Source organism: Psittacula echo (assembly GCF_963264785.1).
Source record: "Psittacula echo genome assembly, chromosome: 10".
NCBI lineage: Eukaryota > Metazoa > Chordata > Aves > Psittaciformes > Psittacidae > Psittacula > Psittacula echo.
In genome coordinates this window covers 10,636,424-10,650,501 of record NC_137741.1, presented here as the reverse complement: position 1 = coordinate 10,650,501, position 14,078 = coordinate 10,636,424, and positions in this window count along the sequence as shown.

The window sequence follows — 14,078 nt, the reverse complement described above, 5'->3', positions numbered from 1 at the left end:
TGGTGAAAAACAAGGCAAAAAAGTAGATTTCAGTCTTATGGGCAGTGTCTGCTACAATCTCTCCTTCCTGTTAAGCACTGAAATAAGCAATCCCTTGATATTGGCATGCAGAAGGCTTTCTTCTAATATTTTATGCTCCTGGCTGATTGGTTCTTCTTAGCTTTTCTCATATTTTCCCTGCAAATACTCTTTGCTACACTTTGGCAGCCATTCTTCGCAATTCAACCTACATTTCATTTTCTGTACAATTCTTTCTGGAGGTCTAAGTCCTTGAATAATTCATGGTTTTAGCTGCCCCTCGCTTAAGGATAGCTACTGCCTGAATTCTCTCAGGACCTGTGAATTCTCTTGGACAACTTTTCTCTTGCTTTGACACTGTATCTGTATCAGTAACTTAGGGATATCAAATATCCCTTCTTTAAGGCAAATACATATTTGTTCTTATCTCCCTCTTCTGTATCAGAAACATCAATATTTCATAATTTTCACTCACCCCACTTTTCATTTTTGCATTTCACCTGTTCACTTTTAACCATCACAACACAATTCATGAGCCCACCTTTAACTCTTTCTTCAACCCCCAAAACCTGGAAACTGTGTGCAAAACATTTTAAGCAGATATTGGGCCATTGGGATCCTTTCTATCAGATAGGTTGGTAGTTAACGACCCACATTACTGCTCAACAGCACTTTGAGCAACCACGGCTGGCTTAGTATTCTTTTGATCATTAGAAAAATAAGATACTAAGACACCCGATGGAAGTCTCCAGATCTCTCTCTTGCTACACTCTACTCATTAGAGCAGTGCGAATTAAATATCCTTATATAATTAATCATTATATCCACTTCTCCCCAATAGTTCATTTCCTTGCCTCTTTTTTTTTTTTTTTTTTTTTAAAATAACTCCTCTTCAGTATGCAAAAACTTTGGCAAAACTTCTTGTCTTTCCTCCTGAACAATTAATATCTATGCTATTATCTACATAAAAACTTCCAATTCCTCCCTTTACTTCCATAATCCTTGCATTGTAGTACTGAAGATACATTGGCCCTTGGCATATGAAGTAAAGGCTACCAGAAGCACTAAAGATTTGAAGGATACCTTAAAAATAAGTACTAAAGACTCACTTTTCCTTTCTGTCCTAGCATATAATGAAATGATAATGGTCCTTTGCTGTGGCTAGCCAGAAGGAGAACATTACTGACAGATGGATGCCAAAAGAAAATATCTAAAAGCAACTAACAGTCCTAAAATGATGAAAAAGATTTAAGAATCACAGTCTGTTGCTATAGTTCGGACTGCTGAGCAATTCTAACGAAGACTGTTCAACCATACTTTTGGATTGTATATAATCAGTTCTCGAAAAACTCAAAATCCCATTGCAACTTGATATTTTTACTATTATTCTTATAAAATACATGTCAAGTGTTTTTGCCATTAAAAATCTTTAGTATTTTAAAGGGGATGGAAGCACAATGAAGAAAAAGCACCAATTAAATAATCATTTTTTTTCATACAAGAGCTGATTTTTCATAGAGAAAATTAGAACTTTGGATCTGTGCAGGACAGAATACAAAATTAAATAGAAGAATACCTCACCCTTTTTGGATAACAGGAATGCATAGCTAAATAAATATAGCCCCATATTTCTAATTACTTTGCAAAGTTTAAAAATAAACTCTCAGAGGTAATATAATCTTAAACTGTATGGATTAACCTTTTCCAGGTGTAGCAACCGCCAGCCAAAAGACAGAAGGAGTAAAATTCATATTCTAGCAAAAGGCCAGAAATAAACCCCTGCACTTCAACATACCCTAGGGAAGCTTGATCTGACTGGCCAAATTAGGCTGAATTTCATTTTAAGAGAGCTTCATAGAGTGAGATAATGGAATTATCACTTGCCAGCACGGGTAAGATGTGTTTCACTTAGCATGAAGACATTTCCTACGCTGGCATCTACAGTTAAACTAATCAGACCAGGATCTCTTTATGGCTCAATTAGGAAATATCTACACTTTTTAAAGGATCAGTTCATCTGACCTATTTTAGACGTCCACTTCTGAATGAGGTAAACTTACCTACTGTAAAGGGAATCTAGACAACTGGCTCATTTTGTAGCCAGATGAAACCTACCCTCAATACCACTGTAGTCCAGAGTTATCTTATAATCTACTATAAAACAAGGACACTAAAATCCTCTGGAAGAAAAAAACTAGATTAAAGCAAAGACAAAAACAGAGATCCAAAAGACGCCAATATCCTCTTTCACAGCAAAGATTTTATAATTTAAGGAGAAATACATCACATTCTGTGAATTCCAGATTACAGAGATAGTTCCAGCATCCCTTGTTCAACAATAGTTTTCCAATGTTTCATTTGTAATCTCAATCTTTTCTTGCAGAAGGAATACCACAGCAGAGGGCTTTAATCACACAGTAGTTATTTAATTTTGACATTTGATTAGAAGCCCTAATAGACAGGAAAACCTTCATAAGAGAATCTCTCTTTTGTTAAAAAGAAATGTTTCTTTTTAAAGTATTGCAACATCTTTAGAGCCATAGATATATTTAAAGGTTTTTCGACAATATTCTGCAATTTTGTCATTGATCAAAAGTACGTATCTTTTCTGTATTGACAATAAGCATTCAATAAAGAAATAGAGAAGACAAACAACATAAACTACAATCTATTTTTATCTGTAGCATAGAGACAATATTAGGATTACCACTGAATCTAAACTTCAGTCTGCCTTTATTCCAAAAAAGAAACTGAAGTGAGAACTTTCTGCCAGGACACACTAAAGAGGTATTATAACACTTGACAAGATATTTGTCACTGCTAACAGAGCAGAGAAAACCTCAGGAACATCTGCTAGCTCACCCACTTGCAAGTTTTTGTACTTGTCTATTTTTACCCTGCATTGTCTTACACTAGAGCTAAAAATATTTTACCTCGATTTTAACTGGTTTCTGGAAACTCAGTCAATAACATCTACAAGAAAATGTGGTATTAAAATATAAAATAAAAGGATTCAGATGAAGTTTAAATTACTTCGGTTTCATCAGAGCCATACTGTGAATAGCAAAGCCTACTGACTTGCAGTATTTGTTCCAGAATTTTGGTTTAGCAAAATTACCTTCTTACTAGAGGTGAGCCATGCACCCTCACAAACCTGCACAAATACCCATGGATTCATGGATATATAATATATTATATTATAGCAAAAACCAAAAGAAATAGACTCACTCACATGCTGATTATGATGCAGCGCCTTTATCAAGTTAGACAATGTTAACATGAGCATCTTTAGTAAGAGCTTTTTCTGTGAAGTTTCAATGAACATAAAAGCTAGGGGGCTTTGACTTGACAACAACATACTATATATTTATTCACCTTTTTTGTTTCACATATTCTCTGGGCATCTCTGGAAATATCAGCTCTGCCCTCCAGATTCATATTGGACTGTGAATTCCAGTGTACCCCTCATCAGCTTAATAAGTCTAGACTCAACATTCAGCCATTAACTGCTTTGGCCAAAAGATGACGGTGGATTTGACAATCTCATACGTTACATGAAGAAATCTCCTAAGAGACAGATTAACTACATTGGTACATTTACATTTCCAACTGCCTCTTCTGATTGCAACAAAGCACCCTTTTCACCAAAATGGAAAGCATCCCTCTGAGTTCTATATAGATATAAACTACCAGAGCTCAAGCAACTAGGAGATTAAAGCATATTTGAGAAATCAGCAGGAAAGACCAGTTTGCTTTCTAATTTAATCACTTCAGTTGCACTACTTGCTATGGCACTATATTAATACTAAGATCATTAAGCAGAAGCACAGCCATAACAAGATTTTCATTTTATATATCTAGACTAATTTTGCTCTGACATTTTGCCAGCACAAACCAATCCCCTCAAAATTTATGCAAATCCGAACCTGTGCATTAAACATCCCAAAATAATTCCTATTAAGAGCAATATTACAGAAGAAAATATTCGTATTATTTTCTAAATATCAGTTACCTGCATGCAGATGTTGACAGCAAGCTTCTAAACTCTTGATATCTATATGTAATAACAACCTTTCATTAACCATCTAGAGAATTCTACAAGCAATCCTGCTCAAAAGTAAAATATGAGTAATACCTTCCAGCCAGAATACGATTCTGAACCTGCATAACTAGAAAAAGTAGGCTGGCTGCGCAGCCAAAGTCCTCATAAAAACAAAAGCTTTTAAATATCAGTATTTAATTTTTACAATTACCTCATAATCTCATAGATAATATTTCTAAGATTGAAGGGCCAGAAGTTGTGAGGTTATTTATGAAGCTAGACTTCTGCAGAAACTTGCTCTCATCTGTCTCAAATGCTTAACGAGTGGTGGGAAGGAAAATGGAATCAGCTGCTCACCATTTATCACTGCAAGAAGTAGCCCTGAAAGCCCATAAATAGCAGATAAACCATTTTTACTGATGTGGTTATGATAAGTAGAATAGGACAATAACTTCAACCCCCCTTTCACCTCCTCCAATATTCTGAGGGTGGTGACTGGAAAACAAAACTCCTTGAGTTTAGCTACACTATACTGTAATATATATATGTGTGTAATACATGTGTGTATATATATGTAATATATATATATGTAACTATACTGGCAATACTGTATTTTGCTTAACTAGCCTTACCTCCCTTGAACAGTGCCCATGAAGAAATTGCAAGGCAGACAGGCACTATAAAAGAAAGCCTTAAATTATAATTAAATGACCACAGAAGAATGCCAATCATTCCACATTAAGGCAATTTTAGGATGGTTTTCAAGTAGAAGCCTATATTGCTAAAAAAAGCTTTTGTTTTGTTTTTTTCCCTACTGGGTGTGATCATTTTTTTATATTCATGAGTATTAACAGTGATATTAACATCTCATTTCTTCGTATGTTACAGATTTCTTACAGCTCTCTTTTCTATAGACAATGACATCTGTGTGCCCTGAAACTCACAGGTTAAATCTATTTATAATTGAAGTGGAAAGAATATTTCACAGAAATGTATCATTCAAGAAACTGTCTCTCTTTTTCTTTTTATAGAACAGCAGTGGAAGATTTTAATCTTTTACTTTAAAAATGCAGTGTATTTACCATCTGGACAGTTTTGCTTAGTCAAGCCCTTTGGCATATTTTCTGTTCCTTGACTCAGTAATTGTGTTAGCAAAGCATTATTTTCAAAATATGGTTGCCAGAACAGAATATTGCTGAAGGGACCTGGAAGATGCAGACATTTCTGAGGATACTTAATGCAAAATCAGACTCAACTGATAAGGAAAACTTAATGTAAGAAAGGTTTGACTACAATTTAAGCAAATTCTTCTGAAAGGTCAAATGAATATTCCCTTTTCTTCAATTATTATCATGGCACTAGTAATACTACTATTTCTGTGCTGTTTATTTACTAGAGTATCTGTATTCCCTAAAAGTTGCTAGATTGTTCTAAAACAATACAATTAATACATTAGAGACCTGTTCACAGACTTCATTCTGTACGAAAAGAGTAAATTAAATACTTCCATATGTTTACTGGAGCCAGATATTCTAGCTCTTAATAGGAAAAACATCTTCTAAAATCAAGCCAGTAACAAGCACTACTGTATTACTTCTTATAAGACATACAATTTATCTATCATTTTTTGTCCTCTTTGCTCAAGTACAATGTGATCATGAAGACCTATTCTGTAGTTCCAAGAAGTTTTTCATAGTTTTTTCTGTGAAACAATAAATAGCAAATTACTGTGACCTTTTGAATTTGGAATGGCCTCTCCAATAGGTCAAACTGTCTCCTTACACATAACTTGGCAGTTGTTACCTGTTTTCAGCCTCAGGTCAGTCATTTAAAAAATACAGTTCTGTAAGCTAACAATGAGGTTTTGGATAATTCTCCCATACTTCAGAGAACACAACTGCAAAAATGAATTTGCCCAGAACTTCAGACTTCCTCCTCCTGGAGAAAGAGAACTGAAAAATTTCTAAAACTGGGCTACTGAAACAGAAAATTGAAAGACTGTATCTATAAAAAGGATATTTCTTGCCTTCCTTGCCTGATTTCTTACAGCAGTAGATTTGAGAGCTCTTGCATTCTATGGAAAGCATCCTTAAAGATCTGCCAGCTCTGTTCTGCTCTCTTGTCCTTGAAGGCAGTTTCCCGGAGTACACTACTGAGTAATTCCTTGAACAGCTGAAAGTTTGCATTCCTAAAATTTAGGGTCCTGACTTTAATCTTCACCTGACCCACATCTCTCAGGTCTCTGAACTCCACCAGTGTGGAATCAGCCAATTCAGTCTTGGCTAGTTGTGGGGAACCCATCAGGGATGCTCTCAAGGAGTCAGACAACATAAATAAGTACACGGAAAAAATCTGCTCTGTTGAGTTTTTTTTTTTTGCTTGTGATGGTTCAAAACTTGGAGAGCTTTGCTTCATCAGGAAATGCTGAAATAGCACCACTTCAACTACCTTTATGGGAAACTGCTGCTTGCCTTTGGGAAATCTAGATACTATGAAATATAATCTGGAAAATGGGAATTGTTCCACATATGTTTATGAGAATAAAAATCCTGCCAATTTAAGAATGTAAACTGAAGAAGAATTTTACTTTCTCTTTAAGCCGACATTAAGCATTTACATTTCAGGCTAGCCATAAATGTACAATAGATACGGTTTCCTGAGCTTTTCTTAACAGAAAAATTAAAAAAAAAATATTAGTTCACTCTTGTATGTTACTCTATGGACATCTCTATTGTACTGCAAGTCCTGGTGCAATGCCTCCAGATAATTAATGTGTCAGTGGTTCTGATGCTTATACAGGTACCAAGAATCTTCACTTAGCCAGTGCTTGGGACAGTGTGTGCACTTTGGATGAAAATGGACAGCCACAGAACAACTGATATGGCTCCCTTACTGTGGCCTCTCAGTTCTTGCTGATGTTTACCTCACAGTGTCTCAGGCAAATGCTTTTTTCTTTAGATCTTTAAGTATTGTCAGCCTCATTTAGCATTCTTCACCTTATGGAGATAATATTTATTTCTCTTAACAGTGTTCTTTACAGACTAAATACAGAAAACAACTTCAGTGTTTCAGTTTAAGTTTGTATTGTTTTGTTTCTATGACCATGCAAACCTCACCCCAATTCCCTGTTCAAGCCAATTCAGAGTGACTGCAGATCAAGATCTGTTTCATCTTCCACTAGGTTTGCTGACAGAAGTGGCAATCTGAAACTCAGAAATCCTGAGCTGCTGCCTATCTTATGAGATGTTATGACAAGACTATGTATTAGTCATTCCACCCTCACTTTTTCAAGGTCATAGCTAAAATTGCCAACAAAATTCCTAACTCAATTGTGTTGTCTCTGGACTATCCTCTTCCTCCTTATGTTCTGTGACAAGTATAGAACCATTTCTGGTTTCCAAGTATAAGCCATTGTAGCCTCAATGTAGGTAACTAGAACTAGCAGAAGTGTCTGTGGAAGACACCTTTGTGGTTTACGAAGGCCCAGAGACACAAGTTGTGAATACTAAGAGAATATTCTGGGACAGCAACTGTGTATGTTTCTCTTGTCCTTATTGGACATCTGCTAATATTAAATCAGAGACAGTATACAGGACTACACAAAGGCTGGCCATACTTATATAAGCAAGAGGACAAGCAAATTTAGAATAGTTTGCCTCATCCTAATTTATATTTCTAGCCCATTTTTCTGCTTATCAATGCACTTATTGGCATCAGGTAGCTGATGATTTTATTAACTCAACTGGACAGCACCTGTGCTCATTTAATGACAGAATTTAAATCATGTTTTATTTCAGGAATCATGTAAAGTAATACCCCTTTGCTGGCTTCAAATTGCATACTTTAAAATTCATCAGTGCTCCTACCCCAGCTCATACTTTAGCCATTGCAAAGTTATGATTATGCTCTTCTAATTGCATTGCTTATATCAGAGGATGATAAATCCATTTATTTTGCATAATTTAGTGTTCAAACTTTACCAAGCTCTTCATATTGAGTGCCACAATTTGTAGACATTCAGTACTAAAACTTTTGGTAGTGACAAATGTTCCCTTTTTTCCAATTTTTTCAACTCTGATGCTAATGGATCTACTAACACAATCATGACCTTTCAGTAGAGAGGATCACTGCAGAGATTCTGCATAAGTCTCTTCTGGATCATCTCAGTCTAGATAACTGGGGAATAATGTTTTCCACAAAGAATATGCTATAAAACCCCTTAGTGCTCATTTTTTAATGAAGAATTGCCTTCTTTGAAGCCAGCAGTTTTACCAGTGAGTTACTTATTTTAGGAATAATAATAATGAAAGTATTAATTCTTATGACTTATCAGTCCAGTTTTCAGCTAACAATCTTCTCATACACATGGGCAACTCTATTATTGCAAATACGAGTGTGCATAATTTTGAAGTACTAATTCTTGCACGATAGATTTGTTACTCTGCAAATTTAATGCTCACTTCATTAAGAAAGTCTATTGCATTAATTGGCGTGTCTGACGCATCAACAGTGTGCAGGCAGGGGTGCATGATGTAAGTTATGCTCCCACAAGTACAGGCTGAAGAGAATTTAAAAGGAATTCCAGAGTAAATGAGTTTACAAGAGTCTGATTTAAAACAGAATACTGTAAGGCCTCTATTCTGCTGTATCTGTATGTGCAGTACAGTGGGGTTGGGGAAAGAAAAGCTATTATTTGTCTTTGTGTTCTTCCAGGACTTTGACCTGACTCAAGAGCCAACTGCAGTTTTCAGATAGCAACTGATCTTTACACCATGCACTTAAGAAAGACTATAAAGCAGTTTGGAATTAGCACTCTCATAGACTACACTGGTAGAGATGCACTTCCTTGATTTTGAGAAGTTCTCTCCATTTCCATCACTGTAGCTGAGGAATGTATCAGATCCTGTCTGCCCTTCACTGGTCCTTTCCTCAAGTAGTTCTTACAGGATCCTGCTGTCTATTAGAACTCTTGGATAAAGGCAGCAAAACAATACTTTTACAGGGGAATTTGAGTAGCTGTAAATTCTCCCACCAAACAAACCAAGCCTCAATTAACAGCATTTTTAAACTGAGGAAATACTTGCAGGAAAATAAATATTCCAGGTCCAAACCTCTGTGAGGATTCTCCCTTTCCTGTATTGCAGCCCTCCTGCTTGATCTACTTTCAGTCTGTCAGACTTAAGCTACTTGGTGTTGTTCTCTGACTGAGCTATCCTGAAATTCATTTTGATCATGTTACCTCTTGGATTAAGATTTCCCTTTTAATTATTGTGTGTGTGTGTGTGTGTGTGTGTGGAGATCAGGGATGTAATCTAAAAGTTTTACTTATTATGTTCAAGGAACTTCAGGCCTTTCATCCATGCTATTTATAGGAACTGATCAATGCCTCTGTTCCATCTTGGAGCTTGTGCTCAGCCTTAGATTACTGTCTGCCTTGACTCCCCGTCATTCTGTTAAAATTCAAGCATTTTTCATTTTGGCTCCTGCACATTCCAATTCTTGCCAGGAACCTTAACCAGCAATGTTAAATTAGACATGGGCTTAATTGTTTTGCTGAACTGGGACATAAGTTTCTGTGCAATCTCATGATATATCTAAATGAGTAGGTACTGCAGGCCAGCAAAAGTGCTTCTTTAGAGTGAAACAAATGTTCCCAGGATTTAATATTGCACTGCATGTTTCAGAGATTTACTTTGGACTAGGTTTAGTCTGGCCACATGGATTTAATGCTCATTAACAGTTGGAGTGAATTAGGTACATTTCTGAAACGCTTTTTCAGTCCAGTTTCACTGAAGTGAAATCTGAGTTCACTGCAAGGCCATCCTCCAATGTGAACCAAAACATCCTAAATGGGAGCAATCAGGTGACTCTTTTTCTGAGCCAAACTCACACACTAATGTAGATGCACTTTTAGGCTCCCTAGTGGAGGAAAGAATCATTACTATTTCCTTTTCCTACATTTTTCCAAATTTAGATTTCAAAAGTGATTATTATACTGTTAATACAGTGACTGGGCTCTTAAGCTCACAGGCTGGTTTTAACATATATAATGCAGTGCCAGACAGGCACTGTCTCCAGTTACAGATTGGTAAAACACTTAGCACAAAATGAAATTATAAGGTCTTCTCCAAGATCTTCCTTCAATGGCTACTATTTAGATTTAATAAACACTGCAGAATTGTCTATTTGGATAGACAATTAGACAGAGGAACTTCAGTTTGTGTAACATGTTTTTAGGAAATGAAGTAATGCAGCCATGGCAGTTAGTAGTGGCAATGTTAGTCTTTTCAGAACTACCCAGTAATCAGTGGTCCTCCATATATTTTTAAGCAGCTTGACGATGACTTTCCATTTCATAGAATCACAGACTGGTTTGGGTTGGAAGGGACCTGAAAGATCATCTAGTTTCACACCCCTGCCCATCAGGAGAAAACATAAAAAATCTATTAATGTTACACCTTCATCAATATCAACCAATAAACTGCCTGAAGGAGAAACATGCACACCCATATTTGGAAAGGAGGAAAGGAGAAGTAGCATATTTATTCTATTACCAGAACAAATAATGAGTGAAATAAAGCAAGAACACAAGAAAAGATACTGAAGCTCACACTTGCTTTTTTTCTCCCATACTTAATAGCAATATATGCCATCAAGGCATCAAATTTTCCAATTGGTATGTTTTGGTTTTGTCAGGAAAAACAGTGAATATGATGGCTGAATGATTTACCTGACAATAGCACAATCACTTTTTGCTGTCTCCTAGGCTCCTGACCGCTAAAGCAATATAGGTCTTATAAAATAAAATGCACATTTCTATATATTCATTATATGTATATCACGACTCAGACAGGAAAACCTCAATATTTAATTACATAACATATCCAGATGATACAGCCCTTTGAACAACAAAACCTTTCATGTGCTCTTCAGGTTCCTAATGAGAACTGTGATATAATTTGGTGTTTTGAGCTGTTGGCCTGAAATAATGGGTAGCTTCCTAAATCCTTCCCCTACAGGGCACTTTCTCTGCTTTCCTTGTGCCTGTCTGAAACAGGCAGGATAAGGCTAAGTCCACTTAAGAATGAGATGACATTTATAGATTAGCCAAAGGGAATTGCGAGTGTGGTCCTTCCTTTATTATATTAGAGATTTTGCTCATCTTATATCCAGCACACTGAGTTGGTGCTCACATACTGTGACACTTGTACAGGTTCACTACCAGATTAGCATATGCCTCTCCAATCATTCTTCTCTATCCTTTTCACCCTTGCACTGCTTCAGAGTTAAGCCTCATTTATTAAAGCCAGTGTGTTTCAACTGTGACAATGATGGTGAACGCCAAAATTTTGCTGGTTTTCTGCAGGAATTTCTGAGAGGCCCGATGCTCCAAAGCAGTTACAGCAATATATACCCTCAACTATCACAGCTTTATAAACACCTCATGGTGGAAAACCAAAACTGAAACAAACCAGGTGACTTAATTATAGTTTTGCTTAGATCTTGCTGTAGTTTCTTAGGCCAAATCACAAAATCATCACTCCGGTAAAAGTTATTGGAATGGACATAAAGACTGACTCTGTAAAAATCAATAAAAGAACAATTCACAAACCATGCAAGGAGTGAGTTCTTTAAAGTATGTGATTTTAATTGGAGTCTTAGATGATATAAGTAATGATCTTGGAAGAAGACACAAAGCTACTGGGAATAACATGGTAGCAGAAACCCACTACAATTTAACATGCCAGCACACCTACACAATACTACAAGCATGAGAGAGGATGAATTGCTTTAAGACTAAGACTAATGAGAAGGAAGTGACATTTCAGTATGATTCATCACTTATTGAATTTTATTGAGTGGTGGGCTGCTCATACTGAAAGTCTTCAGCCTTGAGAAGAAAAAAGTACTTGAAGAGAAACATTACAGTTTTCATATGAGTTCAATACAGCAAAATCATCCAGAATAACTGGAAACTGGACAGATTATTAAGTTACCTGATGGCAACTTTTTATGGTGAATGCATATATAAGCACACTATTTGCATAAACACACTATTCACTTAACCGGGTGATGTGTCTATATAGATATGTACACACACAGATCAATAGGCAAATAACGGATTTTCAAAATGTGCAGCCCAATCTGCATAGCATAAATTGTTATGAATTGTTCCAACTCTTCATTCTGTAATGTGAGATTTATGGAGCTCTAAATCCCATTTGTATTTTTATCTGAATCAGCCTGCTCATCCCTTGCTGCTCTGCCTTCCCAAATCAAATCCAGTCAGTTCTCCCTAGCTCTGTCTGAATGTTTCCTTTGATTGAGTGATGTTATTTCTAGAAAAAACACTCAAATCAATTTAATGCAAATTCCTTTTCACGTCCTGGTTGACCCATCAGGACATCGACAATAACAGATTGAAGTAGTTACTTCCTGAGGCGGATGACTCATTGAGTGCTTAGTAATCAATTTTCATCATTGTGACTGCATAATCTGTCTTTGGGGTTCTGTTACATATCGTGACCAGAATGCCACAGAATCCTGGACAGCCTGATACCAAAAATGAACGGTGAGCCATCAGCCATTCAGCCATTTTACACAGCACAAACAACCGCGACAGAGTTACATCTAATACAGAAAGGGTCTGGCTCTTCTCATGCACACCAGTGAAACTCAGGAGTAAATCCAGGCAACCTGACGGTGATGTAGTAGTTGTAGAACAACACACAACAGCTGAGATCAGAATTTGATCCTCTGGGGATATGCCAGCTTAACATCGTTGTGAAATCAGAAGCCACTCACTGCATTCAACCTTTTTTCATCTTTGCAAGAAATCTGTTTCATTGCTCCTAAACTGAGAGGTGTGTAAACAAAGCAAAGTGAAGGAGATTTGATCTATTATAGAAAACATCCAAATCCATCTATGAAAATTTTGGTGGGAGAACTGGGGATTTAGATCATCTAATTCAATATGTTATGCCTATACATAAGCTTACTCCATACACAGACCTGCATCCTAGCAGGGTTTCATAGCATCCAACATGCCTCTCATACAGGACATTTCAAATAGTGATACTGCATTATAGTGACTGCATAGTTTATAATCATTCAGAAAGATTACCAGAAATCTGTGTTTCAGGAATGTGTGTTTCTAGCACAACGGCAGGAAGAAACTCCAAACTGTATCACCATAAGGTATCCTGCAAAAATATGTTCCTGCCACACACGATGCATGACTAACAAAGCTGAAGTCCAAGCTGTTGCCTCAGCACAATAAGATGAATTCAGATTCTGATTCTTCTCATTTTGTTACCACTGAATTCAGGTTCCCTCATAATTAGATTGCATAGGTAACAACCAAAACCAGGGCAAAGTGCAGATTTTATGTACTGTTTTAAGGTAAGAACTTTAGTTCTTAAGATTCGTATCAGCTGGACAACTTGTTCAGTTTTGTTACATGTTCCTCATTCTCCTTGGTGCCTCTTTTTAAAGCAGCACTTAAAAGGTTTGATACTGTTTGACACTGTAGCTTTTTGACAGGGAAACTGCTCCCTCAAACCAATTTGTTTATGAGGAGCACCTAGCCTAGGAAGGAACTTGAGGGGCAAACTCCATAAAGTTTAGAGGCATAACACGCAGTGCAATACTAGCCAGCATTCTGCAAGAAATGTAGCAAAAAACCACCACAAAATCAGAGAAAGTTTTGAGTTTAACGTTACTGCACAAAAAGTCTACACTTCACTATGAATAAATCTGACTTGCTGCAGCAGCTTCTTCATGATCTTCAAGACACAGGGATGCAAAAAACTACCTTCTTATCAAAGAAACAGTTTCATTAACATTTGAGAAAGGTTTCTGTCTAACCGTGAAACTGATTGAGTATTTAGCAGCTATATGCATGTAAATAGGAAAAACATCTACTAAAGAAAAACTGTGAGGAAGTTTCTTGTACGTTGTATTCTTCTTGTATGCTGTTCTTGTATTTCTTATATGTTAGCAAACACAAGCGTTCAGA